Consider the following 27,525-nt stretch of genomic DNA (forward strand, 5'->3'; position numbering starts at 1 on the left):
TCCTCATTTTTCAGTCATAAGTCAGACTGGGTTTTGGCCACCCTGAGCCTTTGTTGTGGGGTTGGTCATATCCAAAACAATTCTGATCGTTAAGTGCTGGGCTGGTGGAATGCTGACAGTGTTGCCAGACATGTGTGCACTCTAGCAGAGGACACTACATTTTAATCTAGTATTAAGAGATCCTCATAATAAGCATGAAAGGGTTAAAAAGCAAAATCACCATCTTCACTTTAAATAACAATTTTCCAGACTTCTCATCTCTCCGTTTTTCCTCCCAAAAATTGGAGAGGCCCAAATCAACAGCTGATTTCTTAGACACTGTGGAAAAGAGATCCTTACCACAGTGATACAAGGCTGCACTTGAATTATACCTTAAAAATAAAAAATGACAGCCTTATCAGCTTTTTTGATGTGGCATTCAAACTGAAGTTACAGCTTCCATTTCAAATGTTGATAGCAAACTGTTGGACGGGGAGAAATTTCTGCACCAGTAGGAGAAACTCATGTCAATCATGCCAGAGTTGGACGAAATCTGCCAAAACCTGTATACCATCATTTTCTAAGTACTCAGCTAGTCTGTAGTGGTGCACTCTGGCGGTTTTTAAATGCTGACTTCATTAGAAAACAAAAACACATAAATAGATGCTTTCAGTGTGGTCACATTTTTAGCAGAAAGGGTTATTTTCGTTGTCACGAAACATTAATTCCCCTTTTGTGCATTTTTACATTAAAATATGAATGAATTTGTATGCCAAAACAGGGCCTCATGCATGATTTATATTCATTAGACCCCAGAGGAAAGGGGGAAGGTCATGTGACAAGCATGTGTCTCATTACCATGTGTGAAATGATAATGAAATTTGCAATGGATGGACAACAAATTGGAAGCAAGTTTGCTGTAACTTGAGGGAAGGAGTTACTAAAATTTTTTCATGCCTAATTTTTTTTGTTGAACCTCATGGGCAGAATGACTGCAGTGAGTGTGACAACCTCCGCAGCATCCCCAAACAGGAGTGCTATAACAGGACAGCATCACATCTGTGTGTGTACCGCTCCACAGCTGAGCAAATGGCTTTGGAGCAGGTGGGTTGTTTCAATTATGCAGTGGCTATGAATGACCCATGGGGGCTGTGGGAGCTGCTTTTGGTCAATGGGGACTGCCCTGGTGTGAATCTCAGAACATCCAGATTGTTTCAAAAACATCCAAGTGTAGAATACATCAGATTTCTGGTCATCTTGCAACAAAGTGCTAGAGTGCTGCAAGAACCAGAAGCTATAGGATGCTTCTGAAATCAACTGAGGCATTTTTGCTACTGTGCCATCACTAGTGCTTATTTAATTCTTCAGCAACTGGAGATGCACTGAAATGTTTAGACAGGATATACAGCACAAGACTCTGTGGCTTGGAGCTAAGTTGGGTTTTAGATTATCTCTTGTGTTGATCAAGATATTATTTGATGATAATGTGGCCACATTCACTACATTCTCATTACACTAATGTCTTTGTCCTGAAACACGGTAAGCATGAATTTGGGCCAGTAAACATAAAGACTGAGTAAGGCTGGGAGGCTTTCTTCCGTGTTCTTATAGAAAGAAAATAATAATAATAATAACAACAACAACAACAACAACAACAACAATAATAATAATAATAATAATAATAATAATAATAATAATAACAACAACAACAACAACAACAATAATAATAATAATAATAATAATAATAATAATAATAATAATAATAATAATCAGCCAAAACACTAACCCCTGAAAATAAGCAAATCCCTACAAAATACAGACTGAGATACTTCATATTTTAGTCCTGTTGCTACTCACAAAAGCAGAGGAAGTGTTTGTATTGGTCAGATGAGTTTTAAACTCTCTTTAAGGGGAATACCTTAAGTTGTAGGCTCTTGTACATCCAAAGCAGCAGTAGCTGTTACCTCATTTTGCAGCACTGAAATTGAGACTTACTGAATTTTCAGCTGAGATAGTCAGTTAAGATTGTAGCAAGGTCTTGCGACTGTCAGTCTCCTTTGGAATACAACACGATCTGCAAGTGCTGTCTTGCTTTTCTTGCAGGGTTTTGAGTTCAGGGGAATATGATGTTCTGGGGCATATATATGTGCTGTGAGAGCAGTGTTCTGCTTTCCTGCCCCTGGGGCTGGCTAACCTCACTTAACAAAACTGCCTTCTGGAGGAGTGTCGTTCAAATTTTAATTATGAATAAGCCTTCTTAATGCACAAAAGGCAAATTGTGTATGTTTTTATTACAGATAATTTTTCCGTTATGATAAAAAGAGTATTAATCACAGTTATAAAGAGAATAGCATATTACAACTGTATAATCCTCCCTTTGTAATAGCAGAGAAAATATATCTTATGAAAATATAATTAACATTTTCCCAGTATTTAAAATATTTGATACATTCGTAATATTTTGAGTATTATTCTAGGACTTTAAAATTATATAGAGACATAGTAGTCTAACTGGATTCTCTTCCAAAAATACTTCATTGTTCTGCATATCTTGGACTCTTCTGAAGAGGAGTGATTTTTCACATCACTTGTGAAATCAGGAAATATAATAAAAAAATGTTTTCCAACCATTTTCTTCTGCCTAGTGTTATCATGTGGGGGGAAAATGTATTTTATACTATTGCCTTTTCATTTTATTTTGTTCTATATACATACTAATTTTTTTTGAATACTTACTGTTCTTTCTGATATAATTTATTTTTCTAGCTCTTCCTGATGAGATGTAACTATCTGTCACTCACAGGCCATGCTGAAAAGTACTGGCTAACAGCTGAAGAGCTCAGGCCATGAACAAGATTCTTTGGTCTTTTGCCTAGGCAGGCATAAGGCAGAGGCTCTTTTGTAAAGCAGGACGTGACTCCACAGTCATATAAAGGGGTTACGATAAGCTGGATGGTATTGGTGGAGTAATATCAACAGTAATGTCATTAGGAGAAAAGGATGTTTATCTTTTAATGAAACCAATTATCTACTCATCAGCTTTTTATGCATGTATTATCCGTTCTTTAGGTTTTCTATTTCATGTTAGGAGCTCTTCTGTTTTCCTTTGAACCTTCTAAATGTATATCCTTGTCGTGCTGCATCCTGTGTGGGACCAGGGCTTGCTTTTGGGAGGTGGGTGCGTGGAGGGCCAGAAAGATTGCTGGAAACATCAATAAAATCAGTATGGTGGCCTAGAAAGATTGCTTTTTCTGAAAGTCTGAACTGTCTTCAAATTGTAACTTCGTACATTTTGCTTTGCATTGAAAAGCAAGTGTTAAAATACAATGTTTTTTAAAGACTTCCAATTTTTTTCAAGTATGCTCCAGAGGTAATGTGTCAGCTTATAATGGGTACAAGGTTTCACTGATTGTTCCAGCAGAGTTCAGCAAGACCAAGATGTTCAGGTGCTTTAGAGATCTTGAGAGTATTTATCACACTCAGTACTTGCCTCTAGAAGACATGATTTATTACCATGCAACAAGCTAGTGCTTCCTGCACACCTCCTGTAAACCAGTTTTTACTTCTGATAACTCTTCAGGCTAGTTCATTTCCTCAGGTCAAACTGTCTTTCAACTGACTGATACCTATCCGAGGTAACTCCCTTCCTCAGGACAAGTGTCCCACTGATCCATGAAGCTTACAGATGTGTCTTTAGCCACATGTGGAAGGTTTTGGGTTTTGCTGATTTTACAGTCCTTATGAAAAACTGTGCTGCATTGAGTTGTGTCTTCAGACATGGCTCTCTCTCCATTTGAATTAATGGTTTTGGAGGAGAATATGGAGCTGGTTTTTAGGGGGTGTGTGAATGTGTGTGTGTGAATCTGTCCATGATCTTTTCTCAGGGTCTTGTTACAAAACGCCATAGACATGTGGAGGCCAATTTATTTTGTATTATTTGGGACATTATCCCATTGTTTTGATGGTGTTTCCTGCAAAATTCAGTGGGACCCTCTCGTAGCCGGTGAGAGCCTTTTGCTCAGATGTAAGCTTTATTATCTAAGCTATCTAAGCAGCTTTAAATTCTCTTTGGAGAAACAGAAATCCCTTCCTGACCTCTCCAGGTTAGAAAGAAGTACTGGCTAATGAAGCCTTTCTCAGTATTTTGATTTATTCCGGGCAATTTACTAGAGACCAGGCCAGTCTATCAGTTGGTAACCCTCTATATAGATGGATCTAACAGCTCCACATAAACTGCAGATCATGTCAGAACCTGACATCCAGTAGTCATATAGAAATGTGTTATCATCCTGATTTTGGTTTGCTGTTTACAGAAAACACTATTACATAGTACAGCATTAGTTATATGGGTACTTTCTACAGGCTAGATAGCTAAAGACAGGCTAAACTAGTGACTGCATTGCAGATGTGAATCAAGGAGACAATTCACTGCACGCTGAAGTGAGAGCCCTGACATCACGAAGCAGATTTTCATGGTAAGGCCTGCTATTGGGATTGTGTTTGAATGTTACAGAATTAAACCCTGCTGCTTCATACAGAGTTCTAGATATGCTTCCAACAGCGCTTTTGAGACAGCAGTTTTAAACATGTTCTCTCATCTAAATTCAGCTACTTTACTTTTCCAGTAAGCCTCTTCTGTGTTTCCAAGGATGATAGCAGAAATTTGTGTCAGTTCTGTCTGCCTTTTGTCATTTTCCCACCAGTCAGACAGCACATCCCACTTCTTTTACCTGCAAGAGAGTAGTAAATTCTGGAAGAAAAAAATTCAATGAAAGAACAAAATACCCCGACAAAACTAAGTTATGAACTTTGTTAAAAATACATTGTTCTGTTCTACTGCTTCCTTTTGCTGTGATTGTACCTACAATATCTCCAGCTTTTTGGCCATGACCTTCATCAGCCCTGCTGCAGTGCTGTCCCTGCCTTTTTTACAGCAGCATTTGTGGAGAGAGGGTACAACTTTCCCACCAAGCCAGCACTGGAAATCACCCTTTCCTGGTTCTGCCTCCAGGCAGGCTGGAGATCAGCTTCTTGTGCTGGTGGTTCCCCTATTGCCTGTTTAAACTTTATTCCTATCATTAATTGGTTTGACTACTTTAAACAGATCAGCTAAAACTAGGCAGGTGGTCCTATACTGAAAAGTGTAAACACTGAGTTTCCCAATAATTCTTTGCCCAGCTGGTCAAATCTTCATTTACTAGTCAGCCCATAAAGCTGCAGGTAAAAATTTTTTGAAGCTGTTACAAATAAACACGTGAGTTATGTTTTGCCAGCTATGTTGTTGTCTATTTTTGAGACGTCTCTGTGGGCAAGTATTTAATCACACTGAGCTCGATTAAATTTGGTGAAAAATTCAAGAGTACAGCTATAAGTCACAGCCTCTTTTCGGGATAGGGACTGCTGTCTTTGCACAAGTGTGCAGGTACTTCAGCAAAGGATATAATTTTACCCACACTATTTGTGGGGCTGCTGCTGCCCCAAAGGGAAAGGCTGAGAATGAAGATGTGAGACCAGGAGCTCCTGTAAACATCCTCATCCTTAGAGCAGCAAATTGCATTTGCTTCCTCTCCTTCCATAAATCCTTGAGCCAGCTTTGCTACTCCTGTCTGTCCTTAGATGATGAGATGTGAGTGGTGGCTCCCCTCTCCTAATTTTTCTCCTTTTCCTTTCTCACAGGGAGCTCCTAAGCAAAATTGCTGTATCAGCTCCACACACTAGTATAGGGCAAGTGCTGAATGAAGGTGGGAGAGGGGTGAATGGGCTCTGTGCAGAGATGCAGCTGGCAATCAGCTCCAGTGGAGGGAAAGAAGGGTAGGCTAAGAGTTCTTTCAGTGAAAGAAGGAGAAACAAAAACGAAAAATGTACACTTCTGGTGTATCGTCACCTGCCTAGAGATTTCTGTAAGGAGGGAGGCAATTGCAGTTACCATATGAGAGGGGGAAGACAGATAAAACATGCAGAAATAATTGCAGAGCATTTCTTTAGCTGTTATTCAAATTATGTTATTTTAGCCTTTGTGTTCAGTTATCTGATGGCTGCCAAACAATACCCAGAGCGCTAAGGAAAAAATTGCAGGCCCAGCTATGGGAGTAATTTAACATCTTACATTTAATAGGAGTGCTTTGTAGGCTTGTCCCTGGGAGGATGGGAGGATTGCCCCTTCCCCAGCCATCAGCAGGAGCTGCAGATGACCTGCATCTGAGCCAGCCCTGTATGGCTTCCTGCACCGTTAGTGCTGTTACATAGATGTGCTTTGAGTGTGAGCAGTGGGACCTCCTGCTCAAAGGTGATTTGAGGTGCAGGATGGAAGGAGAAACAGTGGCAAGTCATGATGCTCCCTCCTGACTGCAAGGGATGGGGAGATCTGCCATTGCTGAAAGGCTACACGTGGCCCCCTTTCTTCCCTAAGTAAGTTTCCAGAGCCTGGCAGCTCTGCATGGTGGCAAGTCTCAACTTGCTGTGACTCTCCTGAAGGCACAGGTTGGGCTTAACTCAACCTCTGGCACTGAAGTAGCTGATCTGGCTTTCAGATGATGTAGGGACAGAGGCAGCACCTGAATCTAGGTGCTGGGTGTCTTTTTTGGACAGCGCTGCCAGGGATTTCTACAAACTGAGTCACAGCTCAGCGCAGCACAGACCCCTTACCAGAGCTCTGTCCATAGGGGGAAGTGGGTTCCATGGCTGTAAGTCTCCTAGACCCTTCCCAACAGTAGAATTGCTCAGTGAGTTTGTCTCGCTTTCTTGCCATTAATATCATTGCTTTGAGAGTGTTGCTTTGCTATATATTGATCTGGATTGAAGGTTAGTACCATGTCAATTTGTAGGAAAAAAAAAAAAAATTTAAACCAACCTTGTGGTGAAATCCTGACCTTGCTGTAAATAACAGGATGTTGACTCATTGACTTTAAAGCATTTAGGGTTATACCCATTGTCCAAAACTTCAGCTCACCTCACCTCTACTCTTCCTGTGTGCAGACAGCTTCGATATAAATTCACTTCTCCACTGACCATGTTGACTACACTAACTTAAACCTCGACCAACGGACTTTTCAGCATATGGACTGTGGGCAGTTTCCGGCCAAACTGTGACTCAGGCCACATTTCTGTGTAAGCGAGCAAGGTTACAGAAGAGTGTGCCTGATGCAGTAAATCTGACTCTTGGTGCTCAGTGATGTGGAAATACAGGTATTATTTCCCCCTGCACCATGGGAGTCCCAGGAAAGCAGAGACAGGAGAAGCTTTCACTGCCCTGCCCCAGCTGAGCAGCTTGCTCCTTGCAGCGTGGGCAGTAATTTCCCAGTGGCAAAAGCACAGACTGAAACAATTCCTGACCCAGTCCTTTGCTCTAGAGAAAAAGAGGTGGCAAGGGAGGCATGGTGAGTTATGCAACTAAGCCACAGCACCTCCCGGCCTCCCACTACCAAAAGACTATCCAGTGCTTAGCATTGTGCCTCCAGGTACTTTCTGGCCCCAGTACACACCTTGCATTTTAATCAGTAATCGCTTAATTTCCCCCTTGTTTGGTGTTGTGGGTTTCTTCAATAAATAAGATGAAAATAATTTGGAAGATTGGAATAAATTCAAAGCACAGAACAAAGGAAAGCCAAATGCAATTTAACTAGAAGAGTTGCGTGTGAGAAAGTAGGATGAAATTACGTGATTGCTGTGCAAACAGCTTCTGTATTTTGTTAATACTCTTGAACTCTAACGTTCTTCAGTATTTATTCTTCTTCTACCTAAAGCTTTTCTTCAGTGTTTGCTTTTAGTTCCCTATCTTTTAACACTCTATTCTGCATTTGTTTCCAATATTTTGATGGAGGACCATATACTTTCGATTTGAGAAGCTGATGTCAGGGGGAAAAAAACGCCTCTGGCGTTGCAACTGCAATGTATCTTAGCAGCACCTTCTCATTTCACTCTTGTGCTGACAGCCACTACACCACCTCAGACCCTCCTCTGGAGCCACCCTAACCCAGATCCCTCCTCTTCCCCAGTGAGCAGAAACCAGTTGCTTGTAGTCTCAGACAGTCTCTTCCAGCCGGAGCTCCCTGTCTGCCAGGCTTCCCCTTCTGTGTGTAACACCATGGGGTGTGCTGCTCACGTGTAACCCTTTGAACATTAGGGCCAATGTCTCTCTGTTTAGGCTCCATCCTCTTTGTCTGTGGTCTCTTTGAAGCTGCAGATGTCTACCTTTCCTTTTACTTCCCTCCTGTCCTTCAGTGGCAGTTTTCGTGTTTCCTCGCACTGTTTAAATTGCTCGGATCCATCCCCTTCTTGCTCTTTTTCTTGATCTTCCTCCTCTTCCACACCTCACTTTGTGGGAAAAAGTCTGCTTGCCTGGATTTAATCACCACATTGAAGGTCTATGACTCTCTAATGTGCTCCTCTGCTTGCTGTCTTTCTGACTTCTCCTGCAGTACCATCTCAGTCACATACAGCTAAAAAGAGGCATTACCCTCCTCAGCCTTTTCCACTCAACCTGAACTGTGCTAAGAAGATTACAGAATGGGAAAAGTTACCTTGATTTCTGAAAGCACTAAGATGGATTTCAAGTAGATGTAAGATTTTAAAAGTTTTATAAACAGGTTTAGAGAGGACAACAGAATTCTAGTGGAGCCCGATCTTTACAAAGTTATTGGAAAAAAATCTAAAGCATTCACTACAGCCAGTTAAGTCCCTCTTGGGCATGGACACCAATCTTTTGAGTGGACAGTCATGGTCATACTCAGAGAACAACACTTTCCTGAACAGCTATGAAAAAGAACCTGTCAAAAATATAATAGATCACTACAAAAGCATCCTCTCAAAACACAGAAACAAAACTGTCATATCCTGTTTTCTGAGTAAGTCAAAAGCCTCCCTGCTTTTCAGCGCAGTTGTGAATGGATATTCATGTAGAGAACATTAGTGAAGGGAAGGGATGGGGAAAGTGTACCAAGGGGGAAGAGGAAGGAAAGGAAAGAAGGCTGGACATATGAGCAGTAGTTTTCGGTTTGGTCAGCTGTGTACGTATTTGCAAGATCACATTGCCTCCATTTTTTTCATTTAAAAAAAAGGCATAAATCATATAATTGAAGTTATTTCTAGTGTAATTTCGAAAGCATAATGTATCCTGCACAAGTCAGAGAGGTAAAATTAAGTTTAGTTATTTCTGTCTTTGTTGTCTAATAGTTTTTTGAGTTCATAGGCCCTTAGATGACCTGGAAGGTCCTCACTTGCAAAGTCTTTCTGACCTTCTCTACATGGACAGATACATAGATTCAAACTCCTTCACCCATATCCACAGGGGCCAGACACTACCCAGTGTTGTCTGGTAACTACTGCTGCCCTAGAGGCACTGTTCAGTAGTTGATATGCAGGGTTGCCTCTGTGCCCCTCATTTTTCCTGTTTCAGACACGTGCTACATCAAAAATATCCTATTTGAGATACATTCAGTACTTTCCTCATGGGTTGCGAATCTGTTCTGCAATTTGTGTTTAGATTTCCTTCTCACAGATAGGGCAGAGTGTGGGGAGATGGAGCAGCGCTTCACCCGCTCTGTTCCATGGAGGGAATAGAAATGTGGATGCATCAAGAAAGCTCTGTGATATTTGACATTGATTTGTTTGGTAGTGGCTTGTTTTGCACCCCTTGTCTGTGTAATGCTGCTCCTGGGTGAGTGAGGAAGACTTGCACTGAATCCTTCTGTCATGCATGAATGTCAGTTCCTTTTCTAGTGTGTTACCATGGCATCCTACCTCAGGTAATTTAATAAAGGAGAACAAAAGGATATAAAAGGGACAAGTTCATAGTCTATTAACCCCTTTAGGAGAGTGATATAAAAGGAATAAGAGAAACTACTATGGAGGATGTCACTGTGTTGGATTCTTGGTTGCTCCATTGCAGCTTCTTTGCAGTGGCAAATGAAGCAACCCATGTACCTTCCTAGGTACCATCATGTTAGCATCACCACAGGTAAATGTCTCAGTAGCCTGGTCCTCTGCCCCTTGAAAGATGAAAAGTCAGGCCCTGAGAAGAGATCAGGAGGTGCAGGCAAACTATATATATATATAATGCTAATGCCTTCATCTGGTAGATCACCTGTGGCATTTTATTTTTAAAAGTTCCTTCTTTGCCCTACACTCCCCAGAACGATACCTCCAGTCTTCCCGGAGAATCTGCTTTTGACTGTGATTGCTGAAGGCAGTCACATTTCTAGAACAGCCTGGTTTACAGGGCATTTTATCTTGAACTGCTTCCTGGTCTTACATAAGGGAGGCAACAATTGAATCTTCATAGTTGGGCCTGCACTAAGAAAGTACTTAAAATAGCAGTAAAATCTCTCAGTGTGCACTTTAATTATTAAATTTTGTCCTGCTGCAGAGCAGAGTAATTTCTTTTTGGGATAATTGCCTTTTCGAAGCAATTTTTGCATTAAAGATTCACTGGCTTTGCAGAAGAAACTAGGTGCTTCTAAATGCTGCTTATTAAAAATTTAGCCTGAGTCTTGTCTTTCCTCTTTTTGCTTTTTACTTTTTACTTTTTCTTACCCACAAACCAGTAGCCTTCATTCACTTCTAGCCTAATCTCCTCTCTTGTGCATATTTGCTTTAAGAATTGCACATTAAAGCAGAAAAATAATGCATATCTGTTTGCCAGCAGTCGGTTCCTGTAAATCACGGGTGCCTGAGGGATAGCTTAGTTTGCGTGCCCTGTTGTCTCACAGCCCAAACTCCCATGCTGAAAGGCTTCCATTCTTCATCGAGTACACTGATTTCGCTGTACCCCTTTTTGTTCTTGATGTTTCATAGCAAAAACCCTACGTTATGGAAGGATAATGATTAAATTTCTCCGTTTATGACTGAAAATGCAGCAGCAACTCAAGCTTTCCTGAATCTAGCAAAATGGATGTGCTGTTTCTTGAAGTAAGTTCACGGTCTGTCTTAGCCACCATTCATCACGTTGCTGTTGATCTCACCAATGAATTTTTGCATGTCCCAAAGGAAAGAGGACTTGCATGAAGGAGGTTACAGAGATCACTACCACACTGGAAACAAAGATGCCCTCCATATTCAGTGAGGAACATCTTTAAAATAAGGTAATTCCAGTGGGAGGAAGTAGGTACTTGCTAAGCAAGGGCTTTCAGATTGCTGGTGTCCTAGCCAGATGTTTGCATGGGGGAGAGTTCAATCAGAAGAGCATTTGGCTAGCTCACATCTGCAAAAAGAGATCAGAATCACTATTTCTGTGCGTATCACTAATGCCACATTAGACCAGCTCAAGGTTTCTTCCTATCCCTATATCTAAGTAATTCAGAAATCCATGGAATTTTAATACCCAGAGTTTGTCTTAAAATAAATACTAAAGATGACATAGCTTCCATCTGATAACTCTTTTTTGTTGCTTGTCCTCATACTCTTCTGCTGATTTACAATGAGTTACTCCTGATTTTCAGTAGTACAAACCAGATTGAAATCAACTCAGAGGGGTAGAATTTTTCCCTGGTTTCCTTGCCAGCCCCCCAGTTAAGTGGATAGCTGTAGCCTTCAGAAAAAAAACCCAAAGCTTTCAAGGGTAGCATCTTGGACAGGGAGTTTGGACTGAGAGATAGTGTTAAAAATTCAGCTGCAATGTGCAGCCAGGATTAAGATGCTGAACCTTCATATGTTTGTACTCATGCAGTCAGCTAAAATTGGAAAAAAATACTGAGACAAACTGATCTTGTGACATTCTGCCTGCCCTTTCCACACTAAAATAAGATTAAAAAAAATCAGTCTCCATCTAACTGAACCCGATCTGGAGCCCAGGTGCAGATCTGAGTTTTCAAGATTTTCCACCCCCAAGAAGGGAAGCAAGAAGAAAATAGGGTCTTTGAGGCTCTCATTCAGGTCTGCCTCTCCCTGCAGTGGGCTGTGTTATATGTGCTGTACAGTCTGTCTTGCCCAGAACAGCTGTGGCTGTCATCCACTAGTGTACTGTTAAAATGAAGACTGATTGCATTTCCATCTATACAGTTAGCTGCTGTCAGTCTCAAATGTAAGCAATCGGTGCAGAGTTTTGGCCTAGAATTAGCTGGTTTAACCTTGAATAAAATGAGTAAATATATAGAACAGCAACTGGAGTTTGGTAAGGACCAGATAATGTTACCTGCAAAACTCTGTTTCAGCTTCCAGCTGGCACCTCTCAAGAGGCAGCAACACAATTGAGATTGGCAGTGAATTGATTTCATGGGCTGAATTCTGGCAAAGTACCCAACTACCTGCAGATTGTGTGAGTTATGACTGTTGCCTTTCTCAGTAGCAAAGTGCTTCCTCTTCCTGGTTTCTTTTCACACTGTTCTCTGGCACTTTTGAGCTAATTAGAGCCTCTTTCTAGCAGGGTATGGCCTTTTGTAGTCACAACACACATGTTCTACCAACAACTTAGGAATCCCTCCTGACCATCTTAGATTGTTCTGACACCTTCCCTGAAAGCAAAGCATCTTGCTAGGTTTTTCCCTGAGCCTCCGCAATCAGCTTCGCGGCAGTGTTTGCAGCTCACTGCAAAAGATGGGAAGATGCAGAAGGAAGCTGCTGTTGTGACACTTAAATAGATGCAGGAGCAAGAGAACACTAGGTTCAGACACTCTCAGACTTGGGAGACATCTGGCTTTCACCCCTTGGCTTCCAGCTCTGTGGTTTGCAATCACCTCTGCATGGTTTCAGAAAACCTCTTATTTAGCGCTTCTCCATGATGAAAGCTTCAAGCTTGTTGTCAAGACAAGGCGTTTCTTCCCCTTAGGGGTGGAAAGGGAGAAGTTTTTAGAAGCAGTTTTCTGTCTGTGTCATTTCTTGTCCCGCCTTTGTTCCAGAACAATTTTGTGAGCCTGGGGCTGCATCATGTGCTTCCAGTCACTGTGTGTCCCCCAACCTTGCCTGACACTGTGCTGCTCTCTCAAAGGTCCATTGTCCACCAGCACAATGGAGGCCATAGAAGCAACAGGAAGATCTGAGAAACTGCCTGATGGGGGGTGTGGGAAAGCAAGAGGAACCAAAGGTTATTCCAGTGCCCAGCCAGGCTGTTCATTTAATGAAAAAGCAGGTGAGCACATGAAGCGGGTCCTGACCTACTGGGAAAAAAATGTGGCCTGTGTCATTTGTGTTGTGGTACCACCAGGAGGCCCTGTCCTCCTCTGTGAGAAGTCCATAGCTGGCAGTTTGCTCTCTGTCATATTCAATGAATACACTTAGGTGACAAGGATCCAACTGTATTTTCAGTGCTGCTGCTGCTGCTTCGTGCTGCCAGCACACACTGCACCCCTGCAAGTGTTTTCCTTTATGAAGGGTGCATAGGCTGATTTAATTGTTAGCGTAGCAGGTCTGATAACACAGAGTACACAGCTGTATTTGTTGGTGTGTTCTTAAGACGGGGGTGAAAGGAGCTAGAAGCAAAGTAAAAATAGACTTTCTTAAGAGGTTTTATGATCTACTGCATCTGGACAGTGTAAGTTATGGTGTCTGGACTAAATATTTATCCATCTGTTTTGTAATATTCTCCTTGGTGTTTTTAGTGGTTCATATTCTTCTGTTCCTATCATCACAACATGTGGTTAGACTTTTGGAGCAGTTTGCTGTGCTTCATTTGCCATCTTGCATTTAAGTTCATTTGCATTCTGAAGATTCCAGAGTACTTTAAAAATTGTCTTTAAGTACCTCTTGGTACATCTTTGGAAAGTATTATTAATTGTATGCTTCAGATTTTAGATGTCCCCATGGAGTATCTTCACCACATGATACTAGGGATGGATGCTTCTCTTTCCTTCAGTTTTCCTCCTTTAGATTTGCAGATCCAGACTCCTCAAGCATATTGTGTTCTAAGCCTAAACTGTTCTCCATCCTTGGGACGTTTTAAAGAGGTTGGCAGGTTGAGTTGTAAGGTAAAATTTAGGTCTGGTTTTAAAAAGATATACTAAACTCACCAAACATAGTATTATGCTGTAGGACCACTTCAAGAGCCCCTTTTATTGCCAGAATGAGGAAGCCCTTTCTGGTCTCTGTACAGTGCAGTCAGAGACAGTAGAAATAATAAACAGTTGTCACTGATAAAAATCAAGGAAATGTGAACCATTTCATTGGTGGACCAGAAGTTAGTAAGTGAAAGTCTTTTCAACTGCTGAGAAATCTGTATGCAACAATTTTGTGCTTGAAGTAGGAAGTGAAGAACGAAAATCATCGTTAGTATCTTTCTCAAGATATTGTAAAATAAACCAAGCAAAATAGAGGAGGAAAAACTTAAATGGAATTAACGGAAGCCACATTATAATGAGCTAAGGAAGCAACTACATAATGAAGGAAAAATATTCCGTGTGGTAATATTTGTTCACTTTGTATTTATTTGACAACTTTATGTTGAAGCGGCAAAAGAAAAATTTTCCCAAAATTATTCATAAGTGTTTGAACAGAAGATGCAAATTAGCTGGAATCAGCTACTGAGTCAGAGGCATGGACATGGTGGTGCATCTTAGATGACAAGGAAAAATACCAACATTCATGGCCGTTTGGCTGTGTAGCAGCTCAGGGATGCTGAGCCGTGCTCAGCCTAAATAAAAAGCTGCAAACAGGAGGCTTATAGTTTATCTAAAGATCAAAGGGAAGCAACTTAAGAGTTCTTGTGAAGTGGCCCAAGTTGAAGGACATTTCTTCCATTTATCTTCCTCCAGCTAATACCCCGTTTCCTGTCAGTTTGCACCAGAGAGCTCATTTAGCTGACTTCAGCAAGATGGTCAAGATTCAGATTTCCATTTTCCAAGTGCAGCCTGCTTTGCAAGAAAACACAGACATGATACATTAGTCCTGAGGTTCAGCAGGTCTTAATAGCCCCATATACGACTGCAGGAGAGCTGAATGTTCCTTTCTAACCTCGGGGGAGTATCCTGAGTCTATCTTTCAACTATTTCTATTTATTTATTTATTTCAGTTTATGGTAGAAGAATAGGATGTGAACAGGTTGGCAAGCTACCAACCACCTCCTGCATGGGTTGTGGTTCATGAGCTGTATACCAGAGTTGAGTAAAACCTGGGCAGGATTTGGCTTTGAAGAAGTACAGGGAAGAGGGGCCAGAGGTGTCCCTAATTCTCCAGCCTAACTTCTAATGTCTCTCAAGAGAGTAGGGTTTCCAACCCACAGTAAAAAGAAAGAGCACACATATCTTGGCGATGTGCAGTGGGGCCTTTGCTGCTCGAAGTCATGATTTCCTTACTGCTTTTCAAGGCTGCGGCCCCTGAGCTGTTCCCCACGCTGAGGTCTGTTTCCTGGGCTATGAGGTGATGGGGAGGCTCTCTGCTTTCCCAAGGACAGATCCAGCTGCATTTTGTATCTAACTTAGGCATGCTGTCAGTGTTTAAAAAAGCAAACTATAAGAACATACACAGGATTCTGGAAGTTGTGCTCCAGCGTTTGACGCTCCTCTCTTGTACCTAGTGTGGAGAGCAAGAATCTGCCCCCCAAAGAGGTCCCACTGCAGTCCCTCCGTGGCTGCAGTTAGCAAGCCTACCCCATGATTCATGGGAAAGCTCCTCTCAAGTTGCCTGTGAGGAAGGGAGTTGGCTCTAAAAAGAGGTTTGTATGTGTTGAATGGTCACAGGGTAAAACTAACTGTCAGATCACCACCCGAGCAGAGGCAGCTCTTAATCTCTGTAGGTGATGACTAGTGGAATAACCTGTTGGATAGCCAGGGAGCCTTTTGGTATGCAAAGTTTTTCACAACAAGGATGCTAGAACATGCTTTGCTCTCTGCCATGCTGATGTTAATAGCATTATTTTGGTCTTTACAAGTGGAAATGTTATCAGATGAAAGCGTGCTGTCTTCATTTATCTTTAGATCCTAAATGCTTTCCCCAAGCCCAGGGAGCTATGAATGTATTACATGTGATAATAATAATGTAATTATACATAAGAACAAAGTAATTGCTTTTGGTTCAGTGCAAAACTGTTCTTTTCCTTTGGAGTTTTTCTGAAGAAGTTTTTAATGTTTTAAGTGGTAAATATTATAGTATAAAAATTGTTCAATAATGAAAAAGCCCTGCCTGCAGCAAGATTACTTCTACCTGGTGCTGAGCAGAACTGCAGTCAAGGGAGCTCTGCCACTGAGGTCATCACAGATGTGATGTGCCACTTGAAAAAGATGAAGTAATCGTATGCTTCTGAAAAGTGGCTTTGGAGTTGGGGAGCAATAGGTTTCCTATCACTTTATCATTAATTTAGTCTTGCTTATGAGCACTGCAATTAGTTTGTCTGGAATAAAATCTATTTTCATTTCATTCATCAAAATATTTTTGTTCATCATATTTTCATTCCTCAAAATAAGCATTTGGCCTATTATGGCTGAGGACAGTGTTGCAGTTTTGGGGAGGATGTCGCAACCAGGAAGCGAAGTGGAAGATGGGTGAATACTAACACTCCGGGCATTCCCTCCTGCAGTCAGTTGTCAGCACATGCTGACTTTGCCACTGTTGGTTGCTGTCCTTGTTTCAGAGCAATGCCCTGGAGAGGAGAGATGGGTCCATCAGTGGCAACCAGCCTGAAAGGGCACTTTTGGCAGCCCCCCCTGCTGTAGCACAGGCTGGGTCTGCACATGAGGGTGGACTCTGTGTTACTGTGCAAGAGGCTCAGGGATGACTGAATTTTTCCTAGTTCTTAGCCGTATCTCTGAATCTTCCAGTGTGCAAGGTGTGCAGATCATTGTCCTGTGACTGAATCCCCCAGAGGTATCCTGAAGCTGGCAGCTAGCTGATGACATCAGGGAAAATAAATTAACAGCTTGCTTCAGGTGTCCAGGGAATAATGTAAAGAACTGCCAGCTACCCAGCTGTACCACAGTGACTGCTGATCCCTCTACCATGCTGGGAGACGGAGACCACTGGCCCAGTGACCTCTGGGTGATGCTGAGGGCTAGCACCAAAAGAAAGAGACCAAGCTCACTGTATTTCTGCTGTACCTGTTAAAGCATGCTAGACTGCAGATCAGGGCAAGCCTTTAGTCAAATGTGTCAACCAGATAGATAAAACATTAGCTTAAAAGCCTCTTTTGCAGAAACCATAGACTGTTTCATCCCTCATGCTCAGGAAACTATTCAAATGACTGTTTTCCCCAAGCCATCCCATTCAGTTTGTTATCATTTTCATTATTAAACATTTATATAAGCACTGTAACATTTTATAGTGTTTGACAAAGATTTCCAAGTCTGCCTAATTAGCACAGTTCCTGCCACATGGAGTATACTTTTATTATTACGCATTCACAGCCTTGTTATTCAGAAGAGGTTCTCTTGTGAATGGAAATGTGCATTACTGCACTTTAGGCTAATAACTGTGACATAAAATATGACACACAAAATTAACTACTGCACTACAGGATCCAGCAATTGGGGGTGATGTGCATATGGTCACACTGAGACTCTGTTCATTTGCATCATTGCTTTTCTGCCTTACTGCCTTATTACAAGTCTGAGAGAGGAAAATATTGGGAGAAGGAGGGGGAGAAGAAATGTTCAAATCTATCTTGGCGTAAATAGGTTTGGCTCTACAATACAACAGTTGTCAGCAGCATTTTCCACAAGCCTGTTCCCCCTCAATGAGGAGAGCACAAAACAAGTGATTGAAAAGTTACTTCATGTCTTTTCAGAATTCTTGGAAAGAATCTGAAAAAAAAAACGAACCAACCCACCCTAAAAAAGAAGTTATGTTTGTAAAATGAATTGTGCTTTGTGCTTTTCTGCATGTCCAGTGCCAAAGCAGAGCTTGCCAAGCAGAGGTGCAGTCCTGTTTTCTCCCTGATTGTCTGGTCCAAAGATTAGATCCAAAAAAAGTGGCTTCTCTTCTTTTTCCCCCTCCCTCTGCCCATTCCCGTTCAGATTTGTTTTTCCAGTTAAGACAGAGTAACTGACTCTTTGAGCAATTCCAGCCTGTTTCAGGGAGTGGGGGTGTGGGGGGGTGGGGGGCAGGAAATAAAAAGGATCTGCCTTCAGCATTACCACCTTCACATGAGGATCCATGAGGACTTCTCAAGTCATTTGAGTGGGTGTACTTGAAATGGTTGTTGTGATGATCCTGAAGAAAGAAAAGGAGAATCCTGATGGATGAAGGGAAAAGGTTAAACAGAATGGCTGCAGTCTGGCAAAGGGAGTTGCCTGGCTGGCCAAGTATGGCTCTTTTGTTCCTCTGCTTCTTTACGCCTTGCAAAGTGTCCCTTTAGAGAAGAACTGGGGAAAAAAAAAAAAAAAAAGACTCTTAAACTTCCTGAGAAACTGTTGGTGAAATTCATTCCCAGATTTAAGTAAGGGTTTACTTGTGTGTAACCGTACATATTCAGAAGTCAACAAAAGAGGAAAATTTGTATGTGTGGGTGTGTATACATGTATGTACATGTGTGTGTGTAATATATGTGTCAATGGCTATGGGAAATGGTTAAGAGCATTTGATGCTTTTTGCTATTACTGCATAGCTGGTAATCTAATAAAATATTATTTACTTAAGGCTTGTTCTGATAAAGACTCAAAGTGAGCATCCAATGAATGTGGGTGTGTTTGCGGTTTTGGATCTGTAGTGTGAAATGCCTGAAAAGCTCCATTAGATGTACTTATTTTAAAAATGAGCAAAGAGTTGCTTCCATTTAAATGCAGCGTCCCATAGTTTTTCAGGGTCTCCCACACCACCATGGCTAGCCACAAGCCTGCCCCGGGCTGTAAAACCATTGAGAGTAATTAAATACTTACAGTGCTGGACTCCAGTGCTCTCCTGAGAGCAGCGAGCCAATTCACAACCTACGTATATTCCTGTGGAAAACAGCCGGTAGTTGCAGAGAACCTGCTGGCAATAGGCTCCTCCAAATGCTAATTGGTGTTGCAAGTCTCCATTATGGCTGCTGAAACACCCAGTTTTGAACCTTAGCTCAGGAGATGGTCTGAACACAACTTCTAGAAAGACATCATGTGCCACATGGCGCTATTTTATTTTTAACACAGTGACCTGCTGTGGAAGTGCTAGGGGAAAATGTACCACCTCCCCTGCCCACAGGCAGCCACTGCTGACTTGCCCTCTCCCTGGCCTCAGGACCCCGCTACCAGCAGGCAGTGTAGTTGTTAATCGTCGCTTCTAGGGTGATGAGGCAGAGTGTGCTCATGGGGTGGGAAGCCTGGGCTTTCATCACACAGGGGCTGCTGCCAAGCAGGCATTTGCACTGTCAGAGGCACACTGATGCTGCTTTAGCAGCTCCCTGAAGAGAGGACCAGGGAGACAGGTGCTGAAGGATTAGCAGAAGGGATGGACGCCTGTTCATTTTTGCTGCATGTGTGTGACGATATTTTTCACTGGTGCACTGCAGCAGTAGGGGATTGGCAGTATCTGATGTAATTTGCTCCGGACTTGGTTTGCAGACACTGTGGTGAAACTGTGTTCTGCAGCCCCTGAGGAAGGGTGTTTCCAGAACAGCTTTTTAAAGCAGATACAGTGAGAAATATTTGACAAAGATGTGTGTCCAGCATTTTTTTTGAAACACTTTAAGTTATCATTTTCCCTCGTTACATGTTGGGTGTTTCCAAATGTCTGAGGGTGATCTCTGCTCCCAAATGTACGATTCCAGGAAATGGAAGTAGATGGAAGTTTGGGGGCTGCAATAGTTGTTACTGCTTCCAGCATGTTGATTCAAGATCGCATTGTGCACAAGATGTATCATCTTTGCAGTGTTTGTTATTCACAGGAAAAGGATAAGAAAGAATGCCTAAATGAAGTGCAGAAATGAGGAAAAAAAATCTACTTTATCTTCCTGAAAATATTCCAGTTCATCTATTTGTTTTCATACCAGTCAGGTATTGCTGGTAAACTAATCTGCCTACTCCACAGTAAATCTGTGATACAGAAAATCCAGATCTTCAGAGAAGAAATACCAGTCCTAAAACAAAGGCTTAGGATAGGTTAAGTGAGTTTTATCTAGCAAAATTTAGAACCTTTTTTGTAAAGGTTTAGGTAGTTTTCAGCTCAGATGGATACTGTCTGAGCACATCTGCTTACTAAGAAATAAAATCTAAATAGAGAGACGTAAAAAAAGATGCCTATATAGCTTGGAAAAAGGAAGGAGGTGTTTTGGAGCATTCAGTGCCTTGCACATCATAAACATATTTTTATATACCAGGTTGTGGAGATGAAGTGAAATAAAACATCTGCACATAATAAGGATTTGGGTCTGTTTTGGATCTTCGGCAACTACAACTTGACTACAGCTCCCAGGTATTCCCACTCCTTTTCCAATAATATCTCCTTGAGATAAGTTTCCTATTGCCAGAATATTATTTTATTAAGTTCTATGAAGGTGGAGACCTGGATTTCCTACAGCATCGGTATAAAACCTTATTATGGAAGGCCATAGCCAGCAGCAACTCTACAGGTTGGTATTAGAGGGCCAGTTTCAGTTTGCTCATGTCTCATGTGTTCCCTGCTAGTAGAGGGGTAGCAGAACGTTTCATTCTTTGTGGAAAGAACATTTATGGAAAGATTTCTGTGCCTGATTGCATTTGTGTTAGGCTTGGTTCTGTTCTCACTCTACTTGACATGGAGTACCTTCTAGCTACTTGCAGCAGCAGTCTCCAAGGCAGCCGTAGACATGGCAGGTCCTGTGTCCCACCCATCTTCCACTAGTGCCTCCCAAAGTACCTATCAAGCATGCGTAGTGGCATGCTTATCCCTCAGGCACCTTGGGTGGTGTTCTGGTTAGAGCTGACATCACCTATGTTGCTGTACAGTCTGGGAGATGGGCGAGGTGCCTGGGAGAACGTCTCTCATGTTGTCCTTCCTACGTTGCACAGCCATTGCCACGGCCTTCAGCCCACAAACTGTGTCTTCCTTTAGGGTAAGCCCATTAGCACTGCTCTTAACCTTAAACCTGTACTCAGGTCCTGGTCATGCCAGCTGGAGCTTAACACTCATCTCTCCATGTGTAGGGGCAGGTGGCTTGAGCTGTTCATCACAGTCTTGAACCAGATCCACAGAGCATAAATGTGGCCTGAGGTCTTTCTGATCCTGCTCTCAGACGTTGCTATAATGTTTTATATATGATGTAACTGTATAGAACCAAAGGTATGTTTTATGGAAAAGAAGCTGAAGTAGCTGTTATTGAAACAGAGCCAAGAATCGGCAAGCATGCTTTGGATCACAGGGATATATGGGCAAGGGGACTAAAGCCAGCTGAGATTATTGCAGTGTGTGCTGCTGTTAGGGAAGAGAAGGGCCCAAGAACAGACCACCAGCATGTGCTGCTGTCCTGGAAGGGATCGTTAGTGGACTGGGGATCTGCTAAAAAGATTTGATGCAACAAAGTCAGAATCTGTGTAATACCTGAAAAACAAGATCCCATCACTAGTCATGTACGCAAAACCAGGCTAAGTAGTCTTGAAGTCATGAAAACTGGCAGTGTGTTTTTATCAGAGACATACGAGAGACAAATTGGAATTGATGTGATTGCTGTGGGCCAAATTAGAAAGCTGGGGAGTAAAAGCAGCCAATTTGGGAAGGATGTGGTGGTTCAGATTGAAAACAGATTTCTACCTGAGCCTTTTTCAGAAATGGAAACTGAAACTAAAGGTGTGAGCTGTTTCTTGAGGACTGATACGTACGTGTGTTAGTGTGCACATGCATTTTGCAGTTTTTAACAGTGGGCAGTAAAAACATATATTACTATGTTATGTAGGTAGGTGGCATTCTTGTTTGTATTGTAAATTGTTGTCAGAGCATGTACATTCAACGACAGGTAGAATGCATTTGGTTTGAGTTGAGAAGGATGTTCTGCAGACTTGATTCGTATAATCTGTTGAAATTACTGAGTATGAGCTGCATAGGTAAGCCATTTTCTATTGTTTGGGGTTTTTTGCATTACTTATTTGAAGTGTGTACAATGTTTGGAAATGCTGAGCTACTGTGGAAAGACCTCTTTTTGAAGGGGCTATGCAAATTTTAAGACCAGAAGAGGAGACTGGTTTATAACTGGTTCTAAGCCCTCTATAACTTCCCCTGATCTGCTATGATCATAGGCTGAATTTGAATTTCTTCTTGTTCTTCATGCCAGACCCTGGTTCACATCCGAGTGTGCAGAACCTTGCTTAGGAGAGGGCAAAATTTTACCCTGGTAACAAACCCAGGATTATGTATCTCTGTCTGAGACAGACCTGGAATTTCCAACTCTAAGATCATAACTTTGCTCCCTCTGGAAAATCCATTGAATTTTAAAAACAATGACGTTACCTTAAATTACATATGTTACCAAGCAATTGTCAGGAAGTAAAGGCAAAGTTTATGATTTTGGCGCTGCCATGCTGATGAAGTAGGCAATTCTGTAGCAGAACAGCACCCACAAAAGTCTGATCTACTCTTTCTGCCTGGTTAAATTGCTGGGTAAGAGGTTCTTTTGGAAAATTTCAGGTTTCTGGAAAAACTAAGGCATCCAGTGAATGTCTTGTGGCTCAGCACTGAAATACTTTTGTGGACTCCCAGATGTAGTCCTTCATTCGCCAATACAAGTCTCCACACATGTCACTAGTACCTTGTTCTTAAAGTTGAAAAATAATGCTTATGTTTCAGTAGGACTGAATCTTAAATGTAACTAGTCACTTAAAAATAAGATCAAGAAATGGCTTCTGGAAAGTGTTAGAAGTTCTTTTAAAATATCCTTGGAAATGAAATGAAGTATGAAGACTGAATGTGTGCTAAAACCCTATGACATCAAGAACTATGGGAGCAAGCAAAAAGCCTCCTTTTGTTGTTTTGCTGTGAAGGCATATCTGTGTCTCTTACATGTTAGCATGCCTCAGGCAGAGCTAAATGTTTCATGTACCATGACGACCCTGGAAAGCATGCTACAGTTTTGGGATAATTCCTGATGAGGATTTATGAATCTGTAAGCATCTTGAACAAGTAAATGAACCGATTCTCCAAGCCACAAAATGTTGCACCATTCTATATAACTGCAAAGACCACTTAGTGCAAAGACTATTTTGCTCCAGTGTAATGAATACCATCTCTGTTATTCAAAGGCAATAAGGAAGGCTGAAGAAACCATTATATGAGAGGAACTGACCTTCTTGTTTTGCTGGTTTTGCAGGTTTTCTTGCTGGTTTTGTAAGTTCTGTGCTGCCGTCTATTAACTTTCTGTTACTGTCACTTGGAGGCAGGAGCAGGTCACCTCCCTCCCCTGCCTCTCTCTGAACAAGAGGAGTATTATAGTCCTCTGTAATAGGGCCCCAGCAGCTCAGGGCATCTTATTGCAGTGAAAAAGATATGTTTGGAGTTATTGTTTCATATAATGTAATGCTTTTGAATGTGAGGGAGTTTAGGTGAATGTGTTCAAGTAGCTGTAACTCTGATAAGAGATGAACAACTGGAAAAACTGAAGGACAGAGGGGTTCCTAACCTCTGGGGAAAAGGGGAGATGTCAAATGCTGTGGTGTTGCTCCTTAATATCTATGTGTTTCTATTGCAGATCAAGGCTTCACTTAGCAAGGTGTTTTTCATTCAAAATTAATATTGTCATTCAACCATTTCCAGATGCTTAGAACTTTGGTCTGGGGGTGAAACATCAGATCATTTCCTTAAGAGGTGACAAAGAAAATCTGGCTGGGATCAAACACCAAAATGAGGTACTTAGTGGGAAGACATAGGGAATGGTAACCTGGCATGGAAATTGTGTATGAACCTTTACAAGACTGACTTAAGCTGACATGTTAGAGTGTGTTGGCATCATTTGACAAGTCACTCATGGACACAATGTCTTTTATGTCTTTCTGCACTAAGCATGTATTGCACAGCTGCTGAGACTGCAACAGTCATTTTAGTGATGCACCTAGTCCCCTGCTAGCCTGTGTTGCTCATTTTAAAGCAAAATGATCACTTTCTTGTTGAGTCTAAATAGTTTTCTAAAATGTCTTAATTCCAGTCAGTTCCTCTAGCTAGCTTTAATTCAGATTTTAGTATATGCATTGTTTGATAGCAAAAGCATCCCATGTGTGTTTAAAGCAAGTATCTGCTTGATACAGTGGTGCTGTTAGGTCAGAACAACGTGACTGAAGTATCACTATAGAGCTCTGCGAAGCGGGCTAAAGGGTAATGTCTGATTTCCATAGGCTCTGCTTGCCTCAAGTCTTCCTTTTGTCTCAAAACAGAGCTGTATTCTGATTGCAGAATGTCAATTATCCATACCTCCCTATTTCCCCTACTCCTTACATGTCACCCACCTAGAAGCTTTCTATTAATTCATCAAATTGTCATTGGGCTCACTTTGTTACTTTGCAACTGGTAGCCTGTCCATTTGCTTAATTGGTCCATTTCCCATTTGTTTTTCAGTCTGTGAATCATAATTTGAATACTTTTTAGCTAACTACTAATTGAATACCATTTATAATGTGATTACATTGTCTACATTCTCATATTTGCATGATCAGTAAGAGAAAGGGGGTTTCATTATGATGCATATCAGAGTCTCTGGTTAATTGGTGGTTGGAATATGGGGAGAAAGTGATGTCTCTGTCCAGTAATTACAAAATCGAGGAGTCCAAGATTGTTTTTACCGGTTGAACATGGGGACTCAGTTCAGGTTTCTGCTTCTGTGTTTGGCTGAAGATGGCCGCCAGGACAAAGGGGTGGCTGTGTGATCTTACCAAGCCTGTTAGGTCTTGATGGATCAGAAACTGTTTTAACCCTGCCACTGTGCCTGTTAGGACAGTAACATGATTAATGTTACAAATGATGGGCCTGGGCCACATTGTTGTAATCCGACACTGTGCCTTCAGAAATTTAAGTAACGGTGAATCTATATGTCGGTTCAGCAAGGACTTTGAACTGTTGGATGCACAGAGACTTTTCCAGCCAGATACTTGCCCCTCTCTGGGGCCACCACCCAGCACCCACTGAAGTCAACAGACACCCTCCAACCGTGATGGACGGGCTTTTTACCTGACCTCTTTGCACCAGTGCAGGGTTACAGCAAGCTCTTGCACTTGTGGTGATTGTGTGGTAAATGACAGCCATACAAGCAGCCGTTATCTTCAGCTGCTTGCATGATTGTTGATTAGGCAGCAGTGTGCAACAGTGTCAAGGTCTCCTGAGCTTTCACAGTTGGTGCAAGTTCCCCACCTGCCTTGTCCTCACATGTGGTGGAGGGCAAAGACTGAGATAGAAGCTGATCACCTACCACTATGTTCAGTTTTGGGCAGGAGGGTAGTACCCTCTAGCTGGCATCCCACATGCTTCTCCTAGTTCATTTTGGATGTGGTGAGCTCAGCATCCAGGACATGAACAAGACACATTTAAGGAGAACAACCTGTCCTTCTTCTTCATTCATATTCAACATCCTTCATGTGTTAAAGTGGAGGCTGTATGGTACGTTGATCTGTAAGAGATGGCTGAACCTCATCGACTTTTTTGTGCCAATCCAGCAGCTCAAGGTTTATACAGTGGCTGCCTTTGTAACATCCTGGGTTTTATAAGGAACCTGGGAGCAAATACAAGTGTGCTGTTAGAAAGGTTATGATGGAAGAGGGAAAGTATTACGAGCTTTGTGGGGGAAAATCAAAGCCACAGAGGACTCCATGGCTGCACAGTGAGACAGACAAGCTCCTCTAGGTTTGCTCAGTGACACCTGAGATTAGGCTGAGCTCACCTTTGCCAGGGTAGGGTTTGTGCTCAGAGAGGATTCATAGGAATGTCAACCCAGACTTCAAGTCCTGCCTTTCTTCACAGCTGTGCCTGGGACTGGGAAGATCTGGGATTGGTTCAGGTGGATTTGGGGGTTTGTAGTCACCAGAGCCAGATTTTGGAGGAGCATTTAAGTTCTCAGTCATGGAATGATTCCCAGAAATGGTCACTGCCACTGTAGGGTAAGCAGCCAGAGTTAGGGTGCTGGACTCCTCCTCAGGCTTGGGGGGCAGCTTCTGGAGAGCTGGTCTGAAGTATTATCTTTGGCTACAGCAGAAGACTGCTTTAAAATAAGGGAGAGGCATAAAGATGTCTTGGTGCTAATATCAGGCATGGTGGGAGTCTGTACAACACCCTGGTATTTTTGTGTGCCCGTCTTGGTTCTGGTGACTGTAAACATCCAAAGAAAGACTCATCTGTGTCTGTGGTACTGCCACAATAGGCATCATCTAGGCTTAGTTGTTCTTGGCTAAATTGTTTAAAAAGAAAACTTGCCAGTTTAGCTAAATGTAGAATTATTATTTTGGCAAGTAATAAGACTGCAGGGCTGTGAACCATCTAAATAATCCCCCAGCTGGCCAAGGAAAGATCGTAACCACAAACAGCAAGTCTCAAGTTAGAGTAACCCTACAAACATACTGCTATTCCAGAACACTTGCTAATCACAGATGTGTGTTAGCGTTCTCTGAAAGAAAAACCCCCAAAATATCAGGAAGCAACAAAGTTGCAGTAGTCCAGAGATAATTTTATTTACACTTTCTCTGTGTTGGGTGCTATTAAATTTAAGCAGCGATGATATTGCACCCCCGGCAAAAAGGGAACGGAGCCAGTTAAACGTTGACTGGGAGGAGATGGGTGTCCCTGCTGAGCTGAACACCACCCAGGTTGAACTCTGGGAGGTTCCTTAACCTTTGCTCTTGAGGTCATCGTGCTGCCAGCGTTTAAACTCTTTTACCTAAACAATGCTGGTAGGTTGTTGAGCATACCATTACGCTTGGTTACCTCCAGCTCTGGGAGGGCCCCTTACTTCAAGTGCTTACCCCTGCTGCCATCTCCCATTAGATGGAGTGGGCCAGGTCAGTCCAGCATGCAAGCAATGATGTCAGTATTGTAAAAGAAATTAAAAGCTCTGTGGGAATCCAGGAGACAGACTTCCAAATTACGGATCTTTTGGCTAAATAAAAGCATTAAGAGAGACTTATAAAGATCAAAATAGTGTTGCTTGCCAATGTGGCATTTGATGTCAAAGATAAAAGGGGAACTTACTTCAGAAGCGAGATTGTTTTAGCAAGAGAAAGAAGTCTTAGTATCTCTGTTGGAATGCATAAAACCACATGTTGCCGATATTGTTTTCTCATATGCTAAATGAACAGGACATCTGGCTATGTTTTTAAAAATTAAATTAAGTGACACTAAATCAGAGCTTTACAAAGCAAAAGGTAGTAAACCAAGATCATCTAATAAGGTAACAATGAAATATTTGGCAAGACTTTAGAGTATTGGAAACTCACACAACCAAAAGGAACTGAAATATCTTATTGTGATATATGGGAGGCCTTAGCTTCTCATTTGTCTGTGCTATTCCTTACTGTGCTTCACAGCAATACATTGTGTTCCCATTGGTATAGTCTTCTGTATGTTAGTGCCAAAACTCCAGATGTTTTCTAGGTAAATCTCTGGAGACTATTTTATTGTGTTTCATTTCTCCTTATTTACAATTCACTCGTCTTGAACTCCAGCCGCTAGCAATAAAAATCCATACAGTCTGCAGCTGAGCCAAGTGGACACTATTGTCCTGTTTTTTCAAGTCAGAGATGAGTTGATCCAAGCCTTGAACAGAATCCAAACGAGCAC

Source organism: Falco naumanni, chromosome 5 (assembly GCF_017639655.2).
Source record: "Falco naumanni isolate bFalNau1 chromosome 5, bFalNau1.pat, whole genome shotgun sequence".
Lineage (NCBI taxonomy): Eukaryota > Metazoa > Chordata > Aves > Falconiformes > Falconidae > Falco > Falco naumanni.